The sequence below is a fragment of the Ovis canadensis genome, chromosome 1 (assembly GCF_042477335.2).
Source record: "Ovis canadensis isolate MfBH-ARS-UI-01 breed Bighorn chromosome 1, ARS-UI_OviCan_v2, whole genome shotgun sequence".
Classification (NCBI taxonomy): domain Eukaryota; kingdom Metazoa; phylum Chordata; class Mammalia; order Artiodactyla; family Bovidae; genus Ovis; species Ovis canadensis.
The window spans coordinates 41,214,560-41,239,977 of record NC_091245.1 but is presented as its reverse complement, the minus strand read 5'-3'; the positions used below and the strand labels follow the sequence as shown (position 1 = coordinate 41,239,977).

Here is a 25,418-nt window from a genome sequence, read left to right as displayed (position 1 = left end):
AGAGGAACTAAAAACCCTCCTGATGAAAGTGAAAGAGGAGAGTGAAAAAGTTGGCTTAAAGTTCAACATTCAGAAAACTAAGATCATGGCATCTAGTCCCTTCACTTCATGGGAAATAGATGGGGAAACAGTGGAAACAGTGTCAGACTTTATTTTGGGGGGCTCCAAAATCACTGCAGATGGTGACTGCAGCCATGAAATTAAAAGACACTTACTCCTTGGAAGGAAAGTTATGGCCAACCTAGATAGCATATCCAAAAGTAGAGACATTACTTTGCCGACTAAGGTCTTTCTAGTCAAGGGTATGTTTTTTCCAGTGGTCATGTATGGATGTGACAGTTGGACTTTGAAGAAAGCTGAGCTCCGAAGAATGGATGCTTTTGAACTGTAATGTTGGAGAAGACTCTTGAGAGTCCCTTGGACTGCAAGGAGATCTAACCAGTCCATCCCAAAGGAGATCGGTCCTGGGTGTTCATTGGAGGGACTGATGCTGAAGCTGAAACGCCAGTACTTTGGCCACCTCATGCAAAGAGCTGACTCATTGGAAAAGACTCTGATGCTGGGAGGGATTGGGGGCAGGAGGAGAAGGGGATGACAGAGGATTAGATCGTTGGATGGCATCACTGACTCGATGGACATGAATTTGGGTAAACTCCGGGAGTTGGTGATGGACAGGGAGGCCTGGCGTGGTGCGATTCATGGGGTCGCAAAGAGTCAGACACGACTGAACGACTGAACAGAACTGAAAGTGAAGATAGATATGCAAACAAATAATGAGAATATATTGTGATAAGGGAAAGTACAAAAGTATATGCAAAGTACTCTGGGAAACTAAAGGAGGAAGTCAGAGTGTCTTGGGGAGCTACAGAGATTTTTGCAGAGTGGGTAAAGCACTCTGGGTAAAGCTGAGCGTGGGGCCAGAATATGAGGTAGAACGTGTATGCCCAACTATGGTGTTGAACATGATTTTCTAGCAACAGGAAGCCTTTCTTTCCTTTCTTTTTTTTTTTTTTAATTGTCCTCCATCTTAGAACTTTAAGGCCATGGTCTCTGTTAATAATAAAAGAATAGCCAACTTTTTCACGGCTTATAATATGCCAGATACTGTACTAAGTGCTTTAAATTCATCATTTAACTTAATCTTCATAGCAACCTTAGAAAACAGTTAACATTATCATCCCCATTTTACAGATGAGAAAACTGAAATTTTTTTTTTCAGGATTGATTTCCTTTATTTTTTTTATTTTATTTTTTTTAAATTTTAAAATCTTTAATTCTTACATGCGTTCCCAAACCTGACCCCCCCCTCCCACCTCCCTCCCCACAACATCTCTCTGGGTCATCCCCATGCACCAGCCCCAAGCATGCTGCACCCTACGTCAGACATGGACTGGAGATTCAATTCTTACATGATAGTATACATGTTAGAATTCCCATTCTCCCAAATCATCCCACCCTCTCCCTCTCCCTCTGAGTCCAAAAGTCCATTATACACATCTGTGTCTTTTTTCCTGTCTTGCATACAGGGTCGTCATTGCCATCTTCCTAAATTCCATATATATGTGTTAGTATACTGTATTGGTGGAAAACTGATATTTAAACCTCAAAGTTACACAGCTAAGAATGGGCAGAGCTAAAACCCAGCTCTTATTCACTGTTGAGCCTGTACTCTTAGAAACACAAGCCAGCTGGACTTGGTATAGTTGAGGGACTGGAAGACTGGTCCCCTCTCCTGACACCAGCCCACCAAAACGTCATTCCAGTTTATAGTGCTCATACATTAAACCCACTTACCTCCTACCTGGCCGATAGCAGTTATCTGACGGCACCTGGTTTAGGAGGCAGTGGTAGTTAACGTGGAGAAGAACTTTGAAGGATGTTGACAGCAGTGCCAATTTACTTCCAAGAACTGTGGTTGCTGTTGGGTGATGTTAAGTTAATGATTAATATGCTCTTGTGTGATTCAGCTAATGCCCTTCCCAAATAATGTGTTAACCCAATTTAAAAACGTGTCCAAGTGAGCTGAATGTCAGACCTGTGTGTCAACTTGCACTTTACATCTGTAAAAGGAAAAGCAGTTCCACTTAACACTGCTGACCAGGTATTTTATGTATATAATTAATTATATTATTAATTCTATACTTATGTATAATTGTATGAAAGTGAAAAAGTGAAGTTGCTCAGTTGTGTCCAAGTCTTTGCGACCCTATGGACTGTAGCCTACCAGGTTCCACCATCCATGGGATTTTCCAGGCAAGAATACTGGAGTGGGTTGCCATTTACTTCTCCAGGAGATCTTCCCAACCCAGGGATTGAAGCCGGGTCACCCGCATTGTAGGCAGATGCTTTACCATCAGAGCCACCAGGGAAGTCTTACGTGTATATGTAATGTCATGTTGACATCAACTCTGTGAGATTGTATGTATGTACAAATAAGTAACCTGAAGCTCAGAAAGGTGAAGCCACTTGTTCAAGTTCATAGAGTCAACTACTTTGTACTACTCCAGGACCACAACTATTGGGGTGATCTTGTTTAATTTATATCATAGTGAATAACCGCTCTTCTTTTTGATAAAGAAACATTATTTATTTTTAGAGATGTCTCCAAAGAAGCATAATTAGTTTAGAAATGTGGGATAGTGGAAAGACTGGGCACTTTGGAGCTAGGTATTCCTGGGTTAAAATTCTAATTCCTGCTCTGTAGTGCTGTGACCTTTGGCAAGTTCCCTAATCTCACCTCAAAAGATGATTGTGAGAATTGAAGCAGGTGGCTGGTCCCTAGGAATATACTTCAGTCCTCATTAGTCCTTTTCCGCTGCTGGTTGGTGTAACATGAATGGGCATCTCCAGACGTGTTAGGTAAATTGGTGAAATACGCAGTATATTCTTAGAGATACTTTCAGTTCAGTTCAGTTCAGTTCAGTTCAGTCGCTCAGTCGTGTCCAACTCTTTGCGACCCCATGAATCGCAGCACGCCAGGCCTCTCTGTTCATCACCAGCTCCCGGAGTTCACTTAGACTCACGTCCATTGAGTCAATGATGCCATCCAGCCATCTCATCCTCTGGCGTCCCCTTGTCCTCCTGCCCCCAATCCCTCCCAGCATCAGAGTCTTCTCCAATGAGTCAAGTCTTCTCATGAGACGGCCAAAGTACTAGAGTTTCAGCTTTAGCATCATTCCTTCCAAAGAGCACCCAGGGCTGATCTCCTTCAGAATGGACTGGTTGGAACTCCTTGCAGTCCAAGGAACTCTCAAGAGTCTTCTCCAACACCACAGTTCAAAAGCATCAATTCTTCGGCACTCAGCTTTCTTCACAGTCCAACTCTCACATCCATATGTGACCGATGGAAAAACCATAGCCTTGACTAGACGGACCTTTGTTGGCAAAGTAATGTCTCTGCTTTTGAATATGCTATCTAGGTTGGTCATAACTTTTCTTCCCGGGAGTAAGCGTCTTTTAATTTCATGGCTGCAGTCACCATCTGCAGTGATTTTGGAGCCCCCCAAAATAAAGTCTGACACTGTTTCCACTGTTTCCCCATCTATTTCCCATGAAGTGATGGGACCAGATGCCATGATCTTCGTAATTTATTTTAATTAAAGAAAAGACTCCTGCTAGATGGCCTTTTGGTGGGGGGCTGGGCTGGGGGGAATTTATGGATGGTATTTTGAAAGGCAAATCATACAGCTCCCGCAGGTTGAGATTCAACAGACTCACCAGTGAAGCCCATTATACCCATGAGAGTTCTGGGGAGGAATGGGAAAAACTGCTGTGTTGAAGCTGCAAAAAATCTAATCCAGGAAACAAAACACACGGACAGATGGAAAGAGAAATAACAATAGAAGGCAGCAGAGGACAAGAGTCCAAGCAGTGATGCAGGCAATCAATAGTGTATAAATTTGGAAAAGACAGAGAGACTGTTTCAAAGGGGCCAAGAAACCTTTCCTGACCCGTCTCTGGCTCTCCCTCCTCCTTCTGTCCCTCCGCAGCACTTTGGGTTTCTCTTAGAGTCACCAGTGCACTTAGCTCTTTGTAACTGAGGTGGAGAAACTATCACACTCTTTCTTAATAGCTGGCGCCAGAATTCCTCAGGAGGATAGAAGCATCTAGGTTTGGAAAATTAGGTGTAATGGAATAGGTTGGAGAGCGCTGGAGGCAGAGTTGAGACTTGAGGACCTGGATGTTGGAGGAGGGGAAATTTACTGGTTTTTAAGACTAGGAGAATTTGAAATTGGGGGTGGGGATGCAATCTGGGATGGAGTGAGTGAGGAAACAAGAGGGAGGGAGGGAAGAGGGACCAGGGAGAGAGCAGCTTGCAGCCCGCAGAGAGCTGTGATTCCTCCCCACAATTACCTACATCTCCAGTGACTGCTTCTAAACCCAGGCAGCTTTGTGTGAGTGCCTTTGATGGGAAAACCAGGAACAGGCTGAGTTTCATTTCTGCATTGTGCAGAACAGATTAGATGTAAGGGGGTGGAAGTTATCCAGTTCTTGAAAGGGCTCTATACTTTTCACGGTCCAGGTGAAGACTGAGGGTTCAAACCAAGTTTACCGAGATCGTTCAGAGGCGGACTTCCGAGTTATTTCTCCAATTCCTTTCTCTTTTTTGCCTAGTCCTTCCTTTCCAACTTACCGTACCTGACATATACGGTAAGGTACGTATATGTACGTATATTTATGGAGTAAATATCTGTTGTACTGAATCAAATATAAATATGCTACATCGTTTGTGCTGTCAGGGTACCTAAAATTGAGTGAAGACAACACAAATGCATTTCACACATAAAAGTAAATCTAATCCTAACAATTCTGAGAAGGCTATAAATATCCACTAATAGGCCTAACACGTCTCTTTGTTTTTCAGTATCCTTCAAGATTTTGCTCACATTTCATCCTCCAGAAGCCTACCTGGATTTTCAGTTATGTGTCCTGTCTCTGAAATCTTATGACATTTCCTACCTATATCAGCAAATTTGACACTTGATCACTTATTTTTCAATGGATGGCTTGCCTTTTTCATTACATACTACAGTTCCTGAGGGCAGAAAGTGAGGCCACACTTGCTGAGGGCTGAGTACATACAGTACCTTATATACACAGCTAGCTCTTTAGTTGATTGTTACTGATAATATGGGTCCTACATCATGTTCTCAGAAACTTGAGAATTTAGTATGTGCTTGGCAAGTATTAGTACTGAATAACTATTTGCTGAATTGAGTTGAATTGTTGGGTAGTATAAACATCTGAAAATATAAAATTCTTAGATATAATTCTCATACCAAAAATCCCAGAAAATTAGGAAGGAATCAAATATAATTCTTGTTAAGCTATAATTTGTCTTCCTATTGCTTTGGGGCATGTAATTTAGGCTTTCCACTTCAAAAGCTATTCTGATTTCTTGGCCAAAAATTTTACATGGATACTTCGAGGTTAAGAATAAAGATACACGGCATTTTGAGGCTGGCAGGCACCATAAGATCACGTGCTCTAACCCAGGTGAAATGTGAGTTCAGAGGGCTGCACAGATTGCCTTATGCTTCTGGAGTCTGCTGCAGAGCTTACCTAGTTTCCACGTGTCCTGCTTTCAGGTTCAGTGGTCTTTCTGGGGCACTAAGTTTAGTTGTCAGAATAGCATTTCTTCTAAATGTATTTATTATTAATGCACTATACTAAGTCCCTGGGGTAGAATAAGCCTCATCATTATAGCTAGTAAGTCAGTCTGAAGCAATCTGATATTCCTGTAAAACTGAATAAATTTTGTCATAAAGTATCCTTGGGCTCACTGCCTTCTGAGATGGAATCATCTCATTTGCCCTATATTAAAAAAATCCATAAATGAGCCCTTCTGTATGGACATTCATTATAACTTAGCTTTATTGATTCTTTTATAGTGCCGTTAATTACAGGAACCACAAAAACCTTCAATTAGATTAAAGCCATAATAAATAAGATGAGTAATACTTATTCTGCTCTGTATATTGTTTTTGTGATAAACTGATGTTTATCTTTTCAGACATTGCTACATTAACATTTTATAAAATAATTATATCAAAATTTTAATTTTTAAAGCAAAAACATTTTAATATTTTCTAATAACTAATGGCCTCCCTGGTGGTTCAGATGGTAAAGAATATGCTTACAATGCAGGAGACTCGAGTTTGATCTTTGGGTTGGGAAGGTCCCCTGGAGAATAAAATGGCTACCCACTAGTGTTCTCTAGTGTTCTTGCCTAGAGAATTTCATGGACAGAGGAGCCTAGCAGACTATAGTCCATGGGGTCACAAAGAGTCAGACACTACTGAGCAACTAACATTTACTAATGATATTAACAGCTCCAATACTTTGGCCACCTGATGTGAAGAGCCAGCTCATTGGAAAAGACCCTGATGCTGGGAAAAACTGAAAGCAAAAGGGGAAAAAGGCAGCAGAGAATGAGATGGTTAAATACCATCACTGACTTCAATGGACATGAACCTGAGCAAACTCCAGGAGAGAGTGAAGGACAGGGAAGCCTGGTGTGCTACAGTCTATGAGGTCACAAAGAATTGGACATGACTTAGCAACTGAACAACAACCAATCATTATTAATCCTCACGACAACCCTATGAAGTGTACATTAGGATCATCTTGACTTACAGGTAAGAAATCAAAGCTTAAAGAAATTCAGTGTCATGCTTAAGATCCCACAAGAGGGAAAGCTGTGATTAAGTGAGATAATATTAATGTACCTAGCACATGCTGAGCAGATAGTGTATTGAATAAATGCAAGTGAAAAAGACAGTGTGAAGTAAAAACAAGTGAAAGAAAAGAGGAAGCTACTGTGAGGTTAGTATATAAAATATGTGTTATAAGTTTCAGTATATAATACACATATGACTGAAATTTGATTCTGGGCTTCCTAACAGTCAAAGGGAGAAATATAATCAGTTATATAAGTAATAAATAACCTGGCTTAAGAGAAGTATAATATCTGTAGAGCTGAGGGCCCTTTTTCAAGATGAAAGATTTAATTTAGCCTGGACCTTAGAGGATGAGACAAAGTCATTACTGGATGCTGTTAGAAGCCTTGGAGGAGTGATGGCCAAACCTGAGTGGAGTGGAGAAGCCTGCCGCTGCTACTGCTGCTGCTAAGTCGCTTCAGTTGTGTCCGACCCTGTGCAACCCCACAGATGGCAGCCCACCAGGCTCTGCCATCCCTGGGATTCTCCAGGCAAGAACACTGGAGTGGGTTGCCATTTCCTTCTCCAATGCATGAAAGTGAAAAGTGAAAGTGAAGTCGCTCAGTCGTGTCCGACTCGTTGCGATCCCATGGACTGCAGCCTACCAGGCTCCTCCATCCATGGGATTTTCCAGGCAAGAGTACTGGATTGGGGTGCCATTGCCTTCTCTGGGAAAAGCCTGAGTTGCCCTGGAAGGAGGCAGAGCAAGGATTAAGAAGTTGGAGAAGTGTGCTAGAAGGAAAATATTATGGAAGATGGAGCAGAGGATTATGTTCCATGGGAGGCCTGAAGGACACAATGTTCACCTAAATCATTAAGAATGTACTACAAAGTGGGGTACCACTATCACCAACAAGTGCAGGCCACGGCTCAAAACAGGTGAGTGGTCCCTTAATAGCCACAGGCATGATGGGGCTTCTCCCAAGTAATAGAGACCAACTGAGAGTGTTTACTGGTTGGGGCATAGACTTGGATTACTGTGATATTGAATGGTTTGCCTTGGAAACGAACAGAGATCATTCTGTTGTTTTTGAGATTGCATCCAAGTACTGCATTTTGGATTCTTTTGTTGACCATCATGGCTACTCCATCTCTTCTAAGGGATTCCTGCCTGCAGTAGTAGACAAAATGGTCATCTGAGTTAAATTCACCCATTCCAGTCCATTTTTTCAGTGATTCCTAGAATGTTGACTTTCACTCTTGCCATCTCCTGTTTGACCACTTCCAATTTGCCTTGATTCATGGACCTAACATTCTAGGTTCCTATGCAATATTGCTCTTTACATCATCGGACCTTGCTTCTATCATCAGTCACATCCACAACTGGGTATTGTTTTTGCTTTGGCTCCATCCTTTCATTCTTTCTGAAGTTATTTCTCCACTGATCTCCAGTAGCATATTGGGCACCTACTGACCTGGGAAGTTCCTCTTTCAGTATCTTATCATTTTGCCTTTTCATACTGTTCATGGGGTTCTCAAGGCAAGAATACTGAAGTGGTTTGCCATTCCCTTCTCCAGTGGACCACATTCTGTCAGAGAAACACCAGCTTCCAATCAAGAAACACCAGGAGTAACAGGCAAATATAGCCTTGGAATATGGAATGAAGCATGGCAAAGGCTAATAGAATTTGCCAAGAGAACGCACTGGTCATAGCAAACACCCTCTTCCAACAACACAAGAGAAGACTCTACACATGGACATCACCAGATGGTCAGCACCGAAATCAGACTGATTATATTCTTTGCAGCCAAAGATGGAGAAGCTCTATACAGTCAGCAAAAACAAGACCGGGAGCTGACTGTGGCTCAGATCATGAACTCCTTATTGCCAAATGCAGACTGAAATTGAAGAAAGTAGGGAAAACCACTAGACCATTCAGGTATGACCTAAATCAAATCCCTTATGATTATACAGTGGAAGTGAGAAATAGACTTAAGGGACTAGATCTGATAGAGTGCCTGATGAACTATGGAATGAGGTTCGTGACATTGTCCAGGAGGCAGGGATCAAGACCATCCCCCTGGAAAAGAAATGCAAAGAAGCAAAATGGCTGTCTGAGGAGGTCTTACAAATAGCTGTGAAAAGAAGAGAAGTGAAAAGCAAAGGAGAAAAGGAAAGATATAAGCATCTGAATGCAGAGTTCCAAAGAATAGCAAGAAGAGATAAGAAAGCCTTCCTCAGCGATCAACGCAAAGAAATAAAGGAAAACAACAGAATGGGAAAGACTAGAGTTCTCTTCAAGAAAATGAGAGATACCAAGGGAACATTTCATGCAAAGATGGGCTCAGTAAAGGACAGAAATGGTGTGGACCTAACAGAAGCAGAAGATATTAAGAAGAGGTGGCAAGAATACACAGAAGAACTGTACAAAAAAGATGTTAACGACCAAGATGATCACGATGGTGTGATCACTCACCTAGAGCCAGACATCCTGGAATGTGAAGTCAAGTGGGCCTTAGAAAGCATCACTATGAACAAAGCTAGTGGAGGTGATGGAATTCCAGTGGAGCTATTTCAAATCCTGAAAGATGATGCTGTGAAAGTGCTGCACTCAATATGCCAGCAAATGTGGAAAACTCAGCAGTGGCCACAGGACTGGAAAAGGTCAGTTTTCATTCCAATCCCAAAGAAAGGCAATGCCAAAGAATGTTCAAACTACCGCACAATTGCACTCATCTCACATGCTAGTAAAATAATGCTCAAAATTCTCCAAGCCAGGCTTCAGCAATACGTGAACCGTGAACTTCCAGATGCTCAAGCTGGTTTTAGAAAAGGCAGAGGAACCAGAGATCAAATTGCCAACATCCTCTGGATCATCGAAAAAGCAAGAGAGTTCCAGAAAAACATCTATTTCTGCTTGATTGACTACGCCAAAGCCTTTGACTGTGTGGATCACAAGAAACTGGAAAATTCTGAAAGAGATGGGAATACCAGACCACCTGACCTGCCTCTTGAGAAACCGATATGCAGGTCAGGAAGCAACAGTTAGAACTGGACATGGAACAACAGACTGGTTCCAAATAGGAAAAGGAGTACGTCAAGGCTATATATTGTCACCCTGCTTATTTAACTTATATGCAAAGTACATCATGAGAAACGCTGGGCTGGAAGAAACACAAGCTGGAATCAAGATTGCCAGGAGAAATATCAATCACCTCAGATACGCAGATGACACCACCCTTATGGCAGAAAGTGAAGAGGAACTAAAAACCCTCCTGATGAAAGTGAAAGAGGAGAGTGAAAAAGTTGGCTTAAAGCTCAGAAAACGAACATCACGGCATCTGTCCCATCACTTCATGGGAAATAGATGGGGAAACAGTGGAAACAGTGTCAGACTTTATTTTGGGGGGCTCCAAAATCACTGCAGATGGTGACTGCAGTCATGAAATTAAAAGATGCTTACTCCTTGGAAGAAAAGTTATGAGCAACCTAGATAGCATATCCAAAAGTAGAGACATTACTTTGCCGACTAAGGTCTGTTTAGTCAAGGCTATGGTTTTTCCTGTGGTCATGTATGGATGTGAGAGCTGGACTGTGAAGAAAGCTGAGTGCCAAAGAATTGATGCTTTTGAACTGTGGTGTTGGAGAAGACTCTTGAGAGTTCCTTGGACTGCAAGGAGTTCCAACCAGTCCATTCTAAAGGCGATCAGCCCTTAGGTGTTCTTTGGAAGGAATGATGCTAATGCTGAAACTCCAGTACTTTGGCCACCTCATGTGAAGAGTTGACTCATTGGAAAAGACTCTGATGCTGGGAAGGATTGGGGGCAGGGGGAGAAGGGGATGACAGAGGATGAGATGGCTGGATGGCATCATCGACTCGATGGACGTGAGTCTGAGTGAACTCCGGGAGTTGGTGATGAACAGAGAGGCCTGGCGTGCTGCGATTCATGGGGTCGCAAAGAGTCGGACCGACTGAACGACTGAACTGAACTGAGAGTGTTTAACTACTAGAAGCCAAGAAACCACAATTACCTTGATTACCAGTAAGGTCAGAAGAGCCGCCCAAGGGGAATTCTGTAGGAACTGAGAGAGGATTAATAGCTCCTGGCATCCTTAGGGCAAATATGTAGCCAGAAAAGATACTGCAAAAAAATCTAGGAAGGGTAGGCCATGCCCATGATGTCCTGTGATTGTATACATCACACAAGAAGTCATCAGGGGCAGTTGACCTCACAGAGTGCTGGAAGGCCTTTAGAAGCACCCCTGAAGTGACAGATGAGCGGCAACCATCCGAAAGGCTAGGTTGTCAGACCTGCAGGGTATGTGTTCAATCAGAAACCTCTGTATGGCACTGGGTCCACAATTACAAGAATGAATGGATCAAGGAACAAAGGGGTCAGAGTAGAAGTGGTACTGCTTACCATCACTCCCAGTGACCCACTGCGGGACTTTGTCTTTTTTGTCCCCGCATTCTGGATTCTTCAGTTGTTAGACTTCTTGGGCCCCAAATGAGGTATGCTCTTGCCCAGAGCTATAACAAAAGTCCTGTTGAACTATGATTTGTAGCTGGATTCCTGCCTCCAGGGACCAGCAGGGGAAAAGAGTCACCTCCTGGCAGGGGGATTCCATCTTCATCACCTGGAGGATGTGGCCTTTCTTTTACACAGAGGGGTAGAGAGGAATGTGTGTAGGACCCAGGAGATTCTCCTGGGCCTCTCCTGGGACTCTGTTGCCCCACTGAAACTATATCTGGATATGCATAGCACTATTGGCCTCAGACGGAGAAGGCAATGGCAACCCACTCCAGTACCCTTGCCTGGAGAATCCCATGGACGGAGCCGCCTGGTGAGCTGCCGTCTATGGGGTCGCACAGAGTGGGACATGACTGACGGCAACTTAGCAGTGGCAGCAACCTGGCCTCAGAAGCGTGTGATTGCCAAGGGCTCAGTTGCCTCAGGAATGAAGAGTTGGGTCACTTCCCTAGGAAGTGATGATATCACTCCTGCTGAAATGATAGCCACAGGTCAGAGGAATTTAGAACAGACTGAAGAGGGAGAGAGGATGAGAACCAGCTGTGTCCTGGAGACCTAGCGGCAGTGACCTGGCTCTAGTTTGTCTCAGTAACCATCTTTTCTAAATTTTCCTGTAGGCGGAGAGGTCGGCAGACCCATGGAGGTCCTGCTCCCTGCAGCTGCATGTATATCTGAGCAGCATGTTGGGTAGAATATGGTTGCCTTGAGAGCGTTCTGTTCAGATCTCCTCCTCTGGGGAGGCTGACTAACAGAGGGCTCCAGCCATTTCCTCTGTGCATCCACCACCATGTTAGCATGGAGACTGGGCTACCTGTGCCAAAGACAGCGTGGCACACATGCCAAGGCAGGCCAGTTCCAGCAAGCAGTGGCCACTTTGGCTTTGGACTCCAGCTTGGTCTACCTGAGGCTTCCTGGGAACTGTTTTCTTTCTACCTTGTCCTCAATCTTTTCTCCTCTTCTCTCCCACAGATGTCGAGCTGCATTAGGGTCTGGAGGCTTTCCTCACCTTCTACTCCCTCCCCTCTTTATCTGTCATAGGCACTTCCTAATAAAACTCTTATACCTCTAATCGTCATGTCTTCTTTTTTTCTAAGTTGAAGTATAGTTGATTTACAGTGTTGTGCTAGTGTTGGTGTACAGGAAAATGACTCAGTTTTACATACATACACACACACACACACACACACACACACATATATATATATATATATATATATATGGTATATGAGGCTTCCCAGGTGGCTCAGTAGTGAAAGAATCTGCCTGCCAATTTAGAAGACGCAGCAGGCACAGGTTCAATGCCTGGGTCAGGAAGATCTCTTCAAGGAAAAAATGGTAACCTGCTCCAGTATTCTTGCCTGGGAAATCTCATGGACAGAGGAGCCTGGTGGGCTACAGTTTATGGGGTCACAAAGAGTCGGATACGACTGAGCATGCATGAATACCAGCTCGTATATGTATAGATCTATATTCTTTTTTTGATTCTTTTCCATTATAGGTTATTGTAAAATATTGAATATAGTTCTGTGTGCTGTACAGTAAATCCTTGTTATTTATCTCTTTTATATATGGTAGTGTGCATCTGTTAATCCTATACTCCCAATGTATCCCTCCCCTTCTTCCTGTTTGGTAATAAGCATGTTTATTTTCTGTGTCTGTGAGTCTGTTTCAACACTGTTACGTAAGTAAGTTCCTTCGTACTATTTTTCAATTCTGCGTATAAGTAATATCACGTAATATGTGTTAGTCTCTGACATTTCACTTAGTATGATCATCTCTATATCCATCCATGTTGCTGCAGATGTCATTATTCCATTCTTTTTATGGCTGAGTAATATTCCATTGATATACACACACACTGCATCTTCTTTATCCATTCAGCTGTTGATGGACACTGTCTTGTTTCTTGATGGACCTATATTAATGTATGCTCTTTAGCTAGTGACTAGCTAATCTAGTGTGATCCATGCACTGTAATAGAGCTGGAACAGTAAGTTTGTGTAGACCTTTTTACCTAACTGTCATGATCATTTATTGAGGTAATGAGTAGATTAGTATTATTCCAATTTTATATGTGAGGAAGTGTCTTAGTTTCTCAGTCGTGTCTGACTCTTTGCAACCCCATGGACTGTAGCCCGCCAGGCTGTTCTGTCCATGGAATTCTCCAGACAAGAATACTGGAGTGGGTAGCAGTCTTTTCTCCAGGCGATCTTCCTGACACAGGAATCAAACCCGGGTCTTTTACATTGCAGGCAGGTTCTTAGCCATCTGAGCCACAAGGGAAGCCCTTGTGAGGAAACTAAGTATTAATTTAGGACTTGTCTGGGGTACTAAGCTAGAAGTGGCAAAGTTGAGCTGAAGTGCAAACTTAGGCCCCAAGTGTAGTCCAAAGTCAAATTTACTACTAGGCCATGGAACATGGACTGAGGGGAGAGTTAACATCTTACGAGAGCTGAAGTATCTGAGGAAGAAGGACCTTATGTCTTATAGGAGTGAGCTGAGGCACTCAAATCAGGTTTCAAACCAGATCAAGGTTTATCTCAAGCAATAATTTGAGGGCAGAACCAATACTGTCTCAAGGGTGTGATGCCTCGCAGTATCAAAGTTCTATTCTGGGCAGTATTCTCTCGGAAATTTTAGTCTGGAAAGATTTTTAAGTGTATACTCATAAGTATACGTACATGATTCATTTGCTTTCATCTTTTTTCTTGTTGAATTATACTTTTAGCAAATATCTATTGATCTTGTGCTATATGTCATGCATGATTCCTTCTAACCAAAATATTATATTTTACTTTTCCTTCTTGTTACATTTAATCAGACTCTTTTTCTTCCTTTCAATCTGTCCTTATGAATTCATGTTTTCAGTAGTCTTCTGTCTTCACAGTGCTAAGCAGTGGAAAAGGATCTTGTTCTTGTAAGTGTAATCATTTCCCCATCATAGATGGAGGCTAACTCAGTGCACCAGATATCACACGGAAGAAGATCAATCCAGTTACTGTTTTAGTTTTGAGGCAAACTAAACATTTAATTTTACTTTTCCCTATTTTTTTTTTTTTTAGGAGGGTGGGATGAGGGAGAGGGATTGTTAAGTGAAAGGCAAACATTTATGAATACTATATTTTCAACACAAATGTAGTCTTGACCGTAAAAAAAAATAGCACTTTAGGCATCTCAAAGCATTGAAATTTTAAGTGGTTTGAATATTACACATTTAAAACATTTAGCTCTATATAGATAAAACTTAGAGTAATGTAGAATGAACACTTATTCCATTTCCTCTCATTTTCTATCTCTTTCATCTCTTTTTAAAAAAAATCAGCATGGATAACTATCTGGCATTGTCTTAAATTATTTATTCATTCATTTGTTTTCATCTATCCTCCCCGACTAGGAACCTCTTCTGTCTTATTTCACTGCTGTATTTGCAAGACGGAATAGTGCCTGGCACGTAGTGGTACTCACCAAATATTTGTTGTAATTCATTTATTTAAGCCAAAAAGGAGATGACTTCCTAAAGAATCACACATAAAATCACAATGTAAGCAAACAGACAACAAATCAAAAACCCACAACTGTTCAACATACTTGACTACGAGAAAACGGAAAACTTTAACAAGCGTAGTGTTTTAAAGAGCAAATAGTATGCTGAAAGAAAGTATGTCAGAAAAACTTTGCTATTTTTATTAAAGCTTTGAATAACTTTGCTATTTTTTATTACTACTACAAATTGATAGAAGATAGTATGACCCCAGAAAATAGTGGACAAAAAACAAAAAGGCAGTATTTCTCCTACTCACCCTTGGCAAACACATTGATACAGTGAGAGAAACATGACAAATACTAGTGAGAAAGCCCAGGGAAAATTATTTATCTCTTTAACAACCATGGAAATTCAAAATTAAAGTAACAGGGCCTATTTTTGAAACATTAAGGTTATAAACCGTTTAAGGGCTTCCCTGATAGCTCAGTCGGTAAAGAATCTGCCTGCAATGCAGGAGACCCCAATTTGATTCCTGGGTCAGGAAGATCCCCTGGAGAAGGGATAGGCTACCCACTCCAGAATTCTTGGGCTTCATTTGTGGCTCAGCTGGTAAAGAATTGCCTGCAATGTGGGAGGCCTGGGTTCAATCCCAGGATTCCCAGATCCAAGGATTCTGACCTGGAGAATTCTAGGAACTGTATAGTCTATGGGGTCGCAAAGAGTCAGACACGACTGAGCGACTTTCACCTTGACTATTTTTTTTCACTATTTTTGAAATATTAAGGTTATAAACCATTTAAAAAGTTATGCCCATTGTTACAAAATTGAACATTGTATCTATTTAGGACAGTGTAAATCTGTGGAAATGTCTCCCATCCAGGTACTTACCCGGCCCAACCTGGTTAGCTTCCGGGATCAGAGGAGATTGGGCATGTTCAGGGTGGTATGGCCATAGCTTTGTGGAAACTTCTTGGAAAGTGACAGGCCAATATGAATCTATGAATCAAGAATCTAAAACTATGCAGTCCATTTGATTCAATAATCCCATTTCTGTGAATGTCTCCTAAGGTATTATCTATTATAAATATTACATATTTAATTATTATTTAGGTTATGTACATGAAGAAAATCATTGATTATGAAACTTCTGTAGTAAGCATTTAGGTAACATGCTTATAAATTAAAATAAGTTTAAGGGAACATTTATAAAATTACATGTACACTATAATTATACTTGTATTAAAAATATCGCCAGTGAAAAAATAATTACAAGAAAATTAGAGGTGATTTTGCTTCTCTTTTCTATTTTCCAACTTCCTGTAACTGAACGTTAGGACTTGTACAATGGTATTTTAATTTAGTTTTGTTCAATATAACCTTTTAAAGGCAAACTTCACTGTTCGAATCTATTTTCCCATTGTAATCTAGATAACAGCTTTTGCAGAGAGATTGGTGAGCAAATGCTCTTTTGATGAAAATTCATGTGTGAAAACTATGTATGTATGATTGTTGGTTGGATGCTTTTTTAAAAAAGAGAATTTCCTAATAAGATACTTCTACTTCATTACATTTGATTTGGTTCAATTTAGATTAATATTTGGAGCAGATTGTAGGTTTCTTGCTATGTATCACCTAAGAAGGAAATATGTTTATTTTTCCTTTTACACTGTTCTCTTTCTCTCTCTTCCTATATATTCCATATAGAGTAACTTTTAAAAGCTTTTCTACTTTCAAACATAAAGTTAAATTCTTCACCCAATTTAGTTGGTGGCATCCTTGGTCAACTTGTCAACTAATTCAGAGAATTTGGGAATCACATGAAATTCCTTCCTCTGCCTCAACATCTAGATCTAATTAGTCATTCAGTTCAGTTCAGTAGCTCAGTCATGTCGACTGAGTGACCCCATGAATCGCAGCATGCCAGGCCTCCCTGTCCATCACCAACTCCCAGAGTTCACTCAAACTCACGTCCATCAAGTCAGTGATGCCATCCAGCCATCTCATCCTCTGTCGTCCCCTTCTCCTGCCCCCAATCCCTCCCAGCATCAGAGTCTTTTCCAATGAGTCAACTCTTCACATGAGGTGGCCAAAGTACTGGAGTTTCAGCTTTAGCATTAGTCATTACCCACTGTCTATTCTATCTCCTCAGGTGTTTGACAACTTCCCATATCTCTTCCTGTTGCATTGTTGTAGATGTTGGTCTCATCACTTGCAGTTTGGAGCTTTGCAATGCTATATGATTAACCTCCTTGCCTTCTAGTCCATCTTCCACATTATCCCTAGATTAGCAGTTCTCAAAGGGAATGATTTTTGTCCCCCAAGGAATATTTGACAATGTCTAAAGATCATGGAAAATGCAAGAGAGTTCCAGAAAAACATCTATTTCTGCTTTATTGACTATGTTAAAGCCTTTAACTGTGGGGATCACAATAAACTGTGGAAAATTCTGAAAGAGATGGGAATACCAGACCACCTGACCTGCCTCTTGAGAAACCGATATGCAGGTCAGGAAGCAACAGTTAGAACTGGATATGGAACAACAGACTGGTTCCAAATAGGAAAAGGAGTACGTTAAGGCTGTATATTGTCACCCTGCTTATTTAACTTCTATGCAGAATACATCATGAGAAACGCTGGGCTGGAAGAAGCACAAGCTGGAATCAAGATTGCTGGGAGAAATATCAATCACCTCAGATATGCAGATGACATCACCCTTATGGCAGAAAGCGAAGAGGAACTAAAAAGCCTCTTGATGAAAGTGAAAGAGGAGAGTGAAAAAGTTGACTTAAAGCTCAACATTCAGAAAACGAAGATCATGGCATCTGGTCCCACCACTTCATGGGAAATAGATGGGGAAACAGTGGAAACAGTGTCAGACTTTATTTTGGGGGGCTCCAAAATCACTGCAGATGGTGACTGCAGCCATGAAATTAAAAGACGCTTACTCCTTGGAAGGAAAGTTATGACCAACCTAGATAGCATATTCAAAAGCAGAGACATTACTTTGCCAACAAAGGTCCATCTAGTCAAGGGTATGGTTTTTCCAGTGGTCATGTATGGATGTGAAAGTTGGACTGTGAAGAAAGCTGAGTGCCGAAGAATTGATACTTTTGAACTATGGTGTTGGAGAAGACTCTTGAGAGTCCCTTAGACTGCAAGGAGTTCCAACCAGTCCATTCTAAAGGCGATCAGCCCTGGGTGTTCATTGGAAGGACTGATGCTAAAGCTGAAACTCCAGTACTTTGGCCACCTCATGCGAAGACTTGACTCACTGGAAAAGACTCTGATGCTGGGAGGGATTGGGGGCAGGAGGAGAAGGGGACGACGGAGGATGAGATGGCTGGATGGCATCACTGACTCCATGGATGTGAGTTTGGGTGAACTCCGGGAGTTGGTGATGGACAGGGAGGCCTGGCGTGGTGCGATTCATGGGGTCGCAAAGAGTCAGACACAACTGAGCAACTGAACTGAACTGAAAGACATTTTTGGTTATTATAACGATCAGGTGGGGACTAGGGAGCTGGCGGTGGGGAGAGAATGGAGGAGGAGCAAAGGGGGTTGCTATTGGCATCTGATAGTTAGAGAACAGAGATGTTGCTAAACTCCTGCAGTGCAGATGACAGCACACCGCCCCCTCCACCCCCCTGCCCAATGACAAAGAATGTTCTGGTCCAAAATATCAGTAGTGCTGAGGTTGAGAAACCCAGCCCTGAAGTGATTCTTGTCAAATAAAATCTGCTGACATACCTCAGAAACAACTATTTTGGGCAAACGTTTTTGCATAAGGCTCATCTTATTTCCCCAGTCACACAGAATATACTTACCACTGCCTATATGTACCACTTTCTTCCTGGTTCCTATGACTTAATTTGCTATTCGTAGCTTCTTCTTTTCTTTTTGATTTCTTCAGGCTGGGTTTCATGGTTTCTTCCATTGATCACTTTTAGAAGAGCATGAATCATACTGAATTGTTGCTTATCTATCTCCTGCACTCCACTGTGAGCATCCAGAGGTTAGTGAAACTATGCCCCATAGGGTCAACAGAAGCTGGAACTAATCCCAAATTCTTGAGCTTATTTTACAGCTTGCTAAAACACCTCTTGCTTGTAGCCTGCCTTCACTGAGCAAGGCTTAATTATTTTGTTGCAAATTGCATATCCACCAAGCTTCATAGCTTAAACCACAAGATGCTTGCCTGACTTGTTTTCCGGGAACTTGGAGTCAGCTGGGTCTAGTCTGAATTCCAGCCTGCTAAGACTAGTTGAGACCACTGACCCTAAAACTGGGCATGCACAAGTGTTCCGTAAATAACTTTTGGACATCAGAGGGCCAAAAACTTTATCCCCAGATTATGGTAAGTGCCTCCATTTTTGAATATGCATATCATGAAAGTCTCTCAGGTGTGTCTGACTCTTTGCAACCCTATGAACTATACAGTCCACGGAATTCTCCAGGCCAGAATACTGGAATGCGTAGCTGTTCCCTTCACCAGGGAGTCTTCCCAACCCAGGGCTCAAACTCGGGTCTCCCACATTGCAGGGGGACTCTTTACCAGCTGAGCCCCAGGGAAGCCCTACATACCATGAAGAAGCATGTAATTCAGATACTCCTGTTCAGAACCTGATCGCTTCATCTTTTCCCTGCCCTCAGTCATCTTTCCCCACACCTGAGACTACACTGTTTATCTCTGAAATATCTCAAACTCCTCCCCTTGGAGAGGCAGATTTGAGATTTATTCTCCTATTTTCTTGCTTGGCTGCCTTGTGGATAACTCCTTTCTCTGCTGCACATCTTGGTGCCTCAACATTTGACTTGCTGAGCTTTTAACCAATGAACCTGGTTCAGTAACATCAGGAACTGGGTCTTTTTTTGAATCCTCAGCACCTAGTGCAATGCTTGGTATGTAGGGAATGGGTCTGAATTCAACCAAGTTCCTCTTCTTATTTCATTTCATGAGTCCTGCAGAGCAACCAGATTTGTTCTCAAGCACAGTGAGTTCGTTGCAGCTTTCCTGACTTTCCCTTCTCTGTACCCTTTGGTTTACCTGAAATTCGATTGTTTAATGTTTCTGTCTCCACTAATATCACTGCCACCTGTTCTTTAAGGCCTACCACATGTATGGGGCCTGGTGTTATCTTAGGTCACTTTCAGCATAATCTTTATGAAGAAGGTATTATCTGTATTTGATAGGTGAAGAAAATGATGCAAACAGTGTTGAGAAGCAGGTAAGGCAAGACATTCAAACACAAGGTAGGCAGCTTGTCTGGACCTTCCTCACCTGATTCTCGTCTTTTCTGTTAGCTCTGCTATCTCCTTCCAGAAGGCACCCTGGAGATTGTTCAGTCTGCCCCTCAACTCTTATGAGTAAATTGTAAATTGTTCAGGGTAACACAGGTGGTTAATGGTGGGAGTCACACTTAGAACCCAGAACTCCAGATTCAAATGCAATTTTCATGCACCACATACCATACCCAAAACTTGCTCTGTATGAAGTAAGCCGCAGTAACTCCTCAAGTCTCCAGGAATCCTGGAGGGTTAGTAGAGTCAGGACACATGGGGAAGCCTCAGGGAGCAGAGAGCTGAGTTGCAGAAGTCTAATTATGCACAGCCTAGGCAGGTTCTCATCCAAAGATTTCCTCTTTGGATGAGAAGATACTGGTATATTTTAAGTATGGGAATGAGTGGAACACTCACATGTACATTTTAAAAAGCTCACTGTGTAGAACTGGAGACTGCATTGAATACAGAGTGACAACTTAAGATATATTTGTGTGGTCCTTCAGATGAGATGAGAGATGCTGGTAGCCAAGATCATGTTGTTGGAACACTTGGAGAAACAAATGGACTGGAGACATGCTTAGGAAGCAAAATCACCAGGATTTGGTCATAGACTGCCTGGGGGGTAGGAACCTTGGCTATAGGATGATCTTGGCTAAGATAATTAAGTCTTGATTGTTTCCTCATGGATGAAAGGAAGATAAAACCTACTTCGAGGGATTATTAGTAAAAAATTAAAATCGCTGGCACACATTAGATATCAACGAATGTATTTATTACTATTTATACGTTTTTTAAAAAAACTTCTAAGACCTTTAGATACAGAATGGGTAGGATGTGAAGTAACCTGTCAATGTAGGAAGATTTGTTTCTTAAGTTCCTGTTAGCCTCGTGCTTCTCTAGCTCGCCTCTTGCTCAGTGGGAACAAGAGGCAAAGGACTGTGAGAAATGCACCGTAGTGCACAAAGATGTGGTGCAGTGCACTGCAAATCTGAGAGGGGTCTATCTACGGCCAAATCCTGACAATTGCACTTTCTGGCCGCGGACCTCTCATCCTGCATTGGTGTTTTAGACTACGTGGTAAAAAGAAGCGAGTGAGGGGCGGGGGCGTGAGCAAAGCAGGATGGGGGCGGGGCGGGAAGGCTGGAGGCGCTGGGTCCTGCGCGGTGGCGGTGCCACCGCCTCCGCCTCCACCGCGGTCCCCGCCCCCCTTTCCGGGGCAGCTGAGCGTGACGCCACGAGGAGGAGGAGGAACCTGCCGCGGGGTGGTGGGCGGGGCCAGTTGCGGGGCGGGGCGGGAGGCGGGTGCATCGCCCAGCGCAGGCCGCGGCGGCCGCGGAGTAGCTAGCCGCCGCAGACTTGCCCCGGCCCGCAGCCGAAAGGTGGTTGCCAGCCCTACGCCCACTCCTCAGCCCCCGGCGCGTCAACGCCGGGGCCCTGGGGGGTTAGCCGCTTAGGGAGCTGGCCGCCCGACCCTGACCCTCGCAGTGACCCGGAGCCCCACGGCCCAGGCGCACACGGAAGTGGTGAGTGTCACCGAGTGGAGGTAGGGAAGCCTGCGGCGGCCGTGGGCAGCGAGACGAGGGGCGCTCAGCCGGGCACTGGTGGGAGACGCGGCTGCCCCTCTCGGGCCTCGCGCGCCGCGCACCCTGGGTCGCTCCTCGCGCTGGACCTGGGGGCCGGGCCGGGCCAAGGTAGGGGCGGGCTGGGAAGGCGGGGGATTTCCAATAGAGCAGAGCCGGCTGGCGGCGGGGAGATCGGGGGCCGGGGCCCCCCAGCCCCGAAGGGGAAAGGTTAAGGCTCTCTGCCCCCTCCCCCAGAGTGCACACCAAGTTTTCATAAACAAGCCTGGGACGCGCTGACATCCTGTTTATACCACCCGGAGATACAGGCGCGGGGTTGAGGTTTGACGTCCCTCGCTGTTGCACCGAGAACTTGACCGCCAGCCCTTTGGCAGAATTGCTGGGGAGCGGGAGGAGGATTTTTCAGGCCTCAGGACGGATGCTGAGGGTATTAGCCTTTGACTTCTTTGCCATCTCAGCGAAGGAAAGTTTCTAGGATTTGGGGCCCTGTTTGGGGCAGAGGGGCGTCTGGGGACTCAGGAGACGTCCCCTCCCCTTTTAGGTTCTTTTGGGACTCGGGCCCCAGGCAACCGACGAAAAGTGTGAATGACGCACCCTGTGCCGGAGGGCCAGGGAAGAGGAACAGTGGAGAGCCAGCCGTTCGGCGAATTATGAATCCTTCTGTAAAGGGTCTACTTAACCGAAAGTGGGGCTGGTCTCTGGCTCCTTGTCTAACTCCTCAGACTCCGTGCGCGCGGTCGTCAAACATCAAAAAAGAGACGTCGCTTTAGCAGGACTAGTAAACACCCCCTTGTAAGTCACTCGCCAAGGTTCCAGGGGATGTGGACGCCTTGGATATGTGTTTACCGAGGAACTTCTCTAGGAGACTAGAAAAAGGATATGATTATTACCAGGTGTTCTGCACCTTTTTTTTTTTTTTGTATGGCATATTCTTTGTGAATTCCTTTGTGTCCATGGCAAGAGGACCCCGTCCCCCGTGCCACTTCGCTTAATACGTGGCTGTGAGCTGTTTTCTGTCCCTGGTTGGATACATGCTATTAACTTTTTTGTTTTAAGAGTCCAGGAGTTTTCTCTCTGTGGCGGTTTACATCTGTATAAAATTGTTATTACTTTTTTTCGGTGGATGAAAGCGTTAAAAACCTAACATAGTTAAGTGATGAGTATAATGCAGAAACAAATATGATCGTGGAGTGTTTGGTTGTTGGCTATTTTTTTTTTTTTTAAGAAAGAGATTTGCATTATGGGCATTTACAGGCTGGAAAAAAAAAATTTAAGATGAACATTTTATATTGATTAAATCTTTGTTCCTTCCTTTCCAAAACCCCATTTTGTGTTGTTTCTGGCTTTTGCTTTGGGTAACTGTTTTTCAAGACCAGGCAGTCGTTTTTATTGAAGGATCAATGTGTTGTTCTGTACTTTGTGGTGAAGGTTAATGGAGGCTACAAGGGCACCAGACACTTTGGGTACAATAGGCATTGTAATATGGAGAAAATGTCTCCTATGTATAGATCCAGATCACATTTAAAGACGCAAGTGCATCATACCTGCAAGATTATGAACCGTGTGAATAGGAATAATCACAACCTCTTAACTCTCCGTGTTGTATTAGCTAAGCACTTATACTGTATCTTAGTGTCTCTGAATACCAAAATGTATTTTTTTAGTACTAGGATTGCAGTGTATTTAGTATTTAGTACTAGGATTGCAGACACTCCGTATTGAATAAAGCTAGTTTAGTTTCCCCATTCCACAATATACTAATTGCTTATTATTATTGGGAAATGATGATAGAGGGTGAATAAATTATACATACATAGATAAAATAATTCAGACATTTCCCAAAATATAACTGTGTTTCAACTTGTTGTAATTTAGTCAGTCTTAATATCAATTTGGCTAATGCTCTGTATGTGTTTATAATTATCTCTGATCAATTGGTATCTACCCTTTGCAGGTTTAAAGTGTTCAGGGGAATTAGCTTGCAAAATGTTTTCAATTCAGACATTTGCTAAAAAGCTGGTGAAAGTAAGGAATTTTGAGGGCAGAGTTGCTTTTTGCGGGAAAAGGGACTCTAAATGACATGAAGAAATGCTTCTAAATGGGATAATGAAATCTGCAAGTTTAGATTCTGGGTTCACAAACACTAATGGTTTCAACTGCAGACCAGAAATTCTAATAATGTTTTGAAGTTATCACTTAGTTTCTTCTGAATAGCTTGAAGTATATGTTTGGACAGAAACCCAGCTGAAGCAAGTGTTGAGAATGTGTAGGTTTATACCCATTTTAATAGAGGGGATACTAAGGTATAGCTGCATTCATAAAGTTTATTAACAAAGACGGAGGTCTGTTTTTTAAGTTTTTACCGTTTTAAACGCACATTATTTTATATATCTTTATTATGCGTATATTTATGTTTTAATGTGGTAATATGCTCTTAGAAGATAAATCATCTGAGATGTGTTTATACAAGGAAATGTTTCTTGTTTGTTTTCACATTAGAAACACTATTTTAAGTGGATAGAGAATTGGTTAATTAACTGAATCTTGCTGAGCAAGCAGCCTCTGACGGTCCCACGGTCTGTGATTTATCATGACCCCATGTTCTGTGGAGCCATATCACAGAATAGAGACACCAGGAAAAACCTTGTAGATTCTTTTGCACCAGTGTCCCTCAGCTGGGTATAATTGTGTGCGTAAGGAGGTATCTGCAGTTTCTGGAGGCATTGTTGTTAGAACTGTGGGGGTGCGGTGGGAGTGGGAGGAGGCAGTGTTACTAGTGTCCAGTGGGCAGAGGTCAAGGATTCTGTTCAACATCCTACAATGCATGGTGCAGCCCCTTACAGCAAAGAATTCTTTGGCTCAAAATGTCAGTAGTGTTGGGCTTGAGAAATTGTGCTTTAGCCAAGTGGGTAACAAGATCCTGGCTTCTGTCATGGCAGGCTGCTTCACTCAGGCACCTATTTTCTTCATTTGTAAAATATCCACTTTGGCCGTCACACAAAGCTGTTGGAAAAAATTACGAAAATAATGGATGGACACCATGAAGGGCTGTGCACATTATGACTATTGTGAAGATGTGATTTTTTAAAAATTGAAATATAGTTGATTTATAATGTTGTACTGATCTCTGCTATACTGCAGTGACTCAGTAATACACACATAGACTTTTTAATATTCTTTTCCATTATGATTTATTAAATATAGTTCCCTGTGCTATACAGTAGGACCTTGCTGTTTATCTATCCTACATATAATTGTTTGCATCTGCTAATCCCAAACTTCCCCATCCCTCTCCCTCTTGGCAATCACTTATAGAGAACCCCCTTGGTATATTTCTTTGTAAGATGTGATTTTTTTAAAATAAATGAATTGTTAGATATACTGGTTGTCGAGGAGGAAAGGGGGTGCAGTATGTTGAGTGCGAAGATTTGATGTTTTTAAATTCTTCATTTTATAAGGTAGAGGATTTACTTAATGTAGTTTTATTATTATTAGAACATAAAATTTTTATCTCTATTATTTCTTTAAATGTAAAGATTTTCTCATTTAACTCATTGTTAAAAAAACAAACAAACAAACATTAGACCCCTAAAGTAGAAAGTATAGGAGAAAAGTCAACCATGGCCCACTCCCTTACCCATTTAAGGACAAGTTCTTATCAGTTTTTTTTCTATTAGAGTCATTAACGCAGGAGAAGAGTTAACTATGGAAAAAGCAGCAGCTGGTGACCAGGGAAGGTGCTGTTTGCTTTTGTGCCCTTCATTTTTTCCCCTAATAATTATGTGCAGTCAGTTATGTTATAGAAGACATTAGAGGAATTGGTTCTTTGTTTTTGTACTTTGTCAACTACCCTTCACCCGCGTTCTTGTTTGGCATGCTGTT

The 25,418-nt window shown here is 42.5% G+C and overlaps 1 protein-coding gene across 9 annotated transcripts in view; it reads left to right on the top strand.

Annotated features, from left to right (window-relative positions):
- The window catches only part of JAK1 (Janus kinase 1), a 246,801-nt gene that overhangs the window by 93,575 nt on the left and 127,808 nt on the right, over window positions 1-25,418 (top strand). For 3 of the 9 annotated variants that reach the window (XM_069593727.1, XM_069593735.1, XM_069593745.1), the window contains one exon: window positions 6,333-6,638. The exons of 1 other annotated variant lie outside the window; for it this stretch is intronic. The gene's annotated coding sequence lies outside the window, so the exon portion shown is untranslated. Of the gene's footprint in view, window positions 1-6,332; window positions 6,639-21,064; window positions 21,648-22,077; window positions 22,329-25,418 lie in introns of those variants that run through there. 5 more of the 9 variants (XM_069593697.1, XM_069593667.1, XM_069593688.1 and 2 more) reach the window with 5 other exon arrangements.